The sequence below is a fragment of the Helianthus annuus genome, chromosome 8, assembly GCF_002127325.2.
Source record: "Helianthus annuus cultivar XRQ/B chromosome 8, HanXRQr2.0-SUNRISE, whole genome shotgun sequence".
In the NCBI taxonomy this organism is placed as follows: Eukaryota; Viridiplantae; Streptophyta; class Magnoliopsida; order Asterales; family Asteraceae; genus Helianthus; species Helianthus annuus.
In genome coordinates this window covers 40,102,296-40,105,246 of record NC_035440.2, presented here as the reverse complement: position 1 = coordinate 40,105,246, position 2,951 = coordinate 40,102,296, and positions in this window count along the sequence as shown.

Here is a 2,951-nt window from a genome sequence, read left to right as displayed (position 1 = left end):
AACTTGGAAGCCTAAAATGTCAAAGAGTGACTCACAACAAACATGGAAACCAGTGACACCCAGGCTTAGAACAACACAAAGTTGGAAAACAACTGTTGATGCAACAAAACCAAATCAGTTTTGGAAACCAAAAGTTGTTGTTCAAAATCAAAATGTTCAAAAAGAGTCACATTTTTTACAAACGAGGTACTCCAAAAGGTCAAACTTGGAGTGTTAAGAAACAAATGACTTTGGTAAATGATGAAAAAGTTGAAGTTAAAACTGAAAAAGTCTTCGTACAAAATGACAAAGATTTTCCGAAGTTGAATGAAGCATATTGTGTTGAAATGCCTAAGGTCAAACAGACCTGGGCTAATTTGTTCAAGTAATTGAATACTTTGAATGCAGGTGCTTCTGAAGAAAACTGAATGTCAACCAAAGGAGAATCGAAGCAGTCTGGCATGCAAGGAGGAGGCTGCTGATCCTTGCGTTGGTTGAAACAGGGAGTTTGTTTGTTTTCTGTATATAAATAAACCATACTTCAAAAACCCTAAAAAATTAAAAATTAAAAACCAAAAATATGTTTTTCATTTGTTAAAACCTTGAAAAACCAAAAATATGTTTGTTTTTAATTTTTGTAAAAAATAGAAAATTACAAAAAATTTATGTTACTTGAATATGCCGAAACCCTCACGGCGGAACAAACATGATTAATTTCACAAGATTGAAAAACGGTTTTCAAACTGTAAAATATCAGTGTGTTGTAAATCATGGGGGTACGTTAAATTTTCTGCAAATCAGTGCATGAGAGGCAGAAAATGGATGGCGAGACAAAGCTATCAGTATCAGGTTGTCAAAATTTCTTTTAAATGGTTTTGAATTTTAGGGGGAGTAAGAAATTGTCAAGAAAATCCAAAAACATTAGAAAATTTGAAAAAGCCAAAAACATGATAAAATTCAAAAATTGAGTTGTTGTGTAAAAAGAGGAAATGATAGTACATCAGTAGACAGTTACAGTATGCTAAAGAAATGTAATGATTAAATAGCGTTAAACAGTCTCACTGATGATATGCCGATAGGTTTTTATACATTTAGTAAACTTTTTCGGGATATAAACATAAATTCAAAACTTGCTTATTTCGTGGGGAACACTACTTGGATATATAGGTAACCCCTGAAATCTCGTTTGAAAGGTCCCTCTTTCTGAAATACTAGGTCTTTATACTCAGTGATATCTGGGATATTATTCCGGGACTTCTGCTGAATGGAAGTTCTGACCTATTCCCCGAATAATACTTTTTGCATTACTTGAAATACAGCGTCGCCCTCAGCAAATTAATGAAACAATAAAATTGATAATCATTGCTGTTGTAAAAAAGATCATCTAAAGGGGACACACCTAAAGTCGAACCGTCATCTCTCTGCTGAACGGAAGTTCTGACCTGAGCTCTCACGGTTTCGCATCGAACCCCTTACAGATATCATCTAGGTATATTCACCTGTAAGAATGAATATTAGGATCTGGATACGGGAGTATATTCAAGAGGTGGGACACATGAATGAGTTGAAGTTATTAAAACACCTCATTCGTATCCTGAATCAGTTGAAATTTGTGTGAAAATTTAAGTGGATCAGTATATCGACAATCTAAGTGAATTGTTTAATTCTTAATGTGTAACTAAGCTCAACGGTACTTGTGACTTGTCATAAACTGATATGATCCTCTGACACGAACTCAAACAAAAATATTGTCTGTAAATATGTTTGTAAATATTTCTTTATTGCTTTATGTTTCAGAAAAATTCAAAAAGATTTTTGATTTCTGCTTTATTTTCGACAACCGATGTTTGAGTGCTAAGTTTCAAAATCTAAGTATGCTGATCATGTTTCTGAAAATAAATCAAGTTCATTAATTTGAAACTTAAAGTTTTAAAATAAAATCAAAAATAGTTTGTGATATCTCCAAGGTCATTAAGTTAGACTTGGATGGTTAACCGTGAAGGATTTGGATGCTCATGTTGTTAAAATATGTAAAAGAGCCAGTTTCCGATCCGGTTCGCTGAAACTGTCAAATCTATGAAGTTTGTTGATAGGGGGAGAGAATCAAGTATTTCTGGATATATTCATATTATTATAACTTAAAGCCAGGATCTTGATTTAGAAAGTACAAAAGAGCCAGATTACGATTTCTGGACAATTTCAAAATGTTTGTACTTATGAACGTTTGAGAATTGCAGACATAGTACCAGACTACGATCTCGACAGCCAAGTCTAAGGCGGAGTCTGAAGACGAGCTCAACGCAAGGGGAAGCATGCAAGGAGCCAGGTATCGTTCCTGGAAGAGCTTGTAACCGGAAAGCAGGTGTCGATCCCAAAGCACGGAAGCTTGACGAAAGGGGGGGCCTGAAGAGTTTACCGAAAGGGGGAGCTGAAGCTGAAGACAAATCCACCGGGATTCTGTTCAAGCAAGAGGGAGTCTGTGTTTGCTGAAGACGTTAAATCTTCAAGAAGACTCAAGAAAGAGAGAAAGAAAAGTCGCTACGAGTTTGACTACGGATTGACTGCGGCAATATCCAAGGGGGAGTCTGTTGGTGCATTTATGTCTATCGCCTCTGTCAATTCCGTCCGTAGCTGAAATGAAGATCTCAAGTGCTTATATTGTAATTGTTAGAGAAAACTAGGAAATGGCAAGGTGGCATTTATGTAATTAATGAGATTCCTCATTAAGCCCCTTGGCCTATAAATAGAACCATTAGGGTTCTCATTTTAGACTTTTGGCATTTGGAGAACTTGGAGAGCTCTAGAGTTAGAGAGAGAAAGTGCTCCACGTGATTCAGGTTCTTGTACGATTTCAGATCTGATTAATAGAATCACAGATTATATTACGTCTCGTGTGTTCGGTCACGTTCGTGTACAGATTCCGCACGTCACATGTTCGGTTACGCAATCGTTTCGAAGTCAAAACCGGTCCT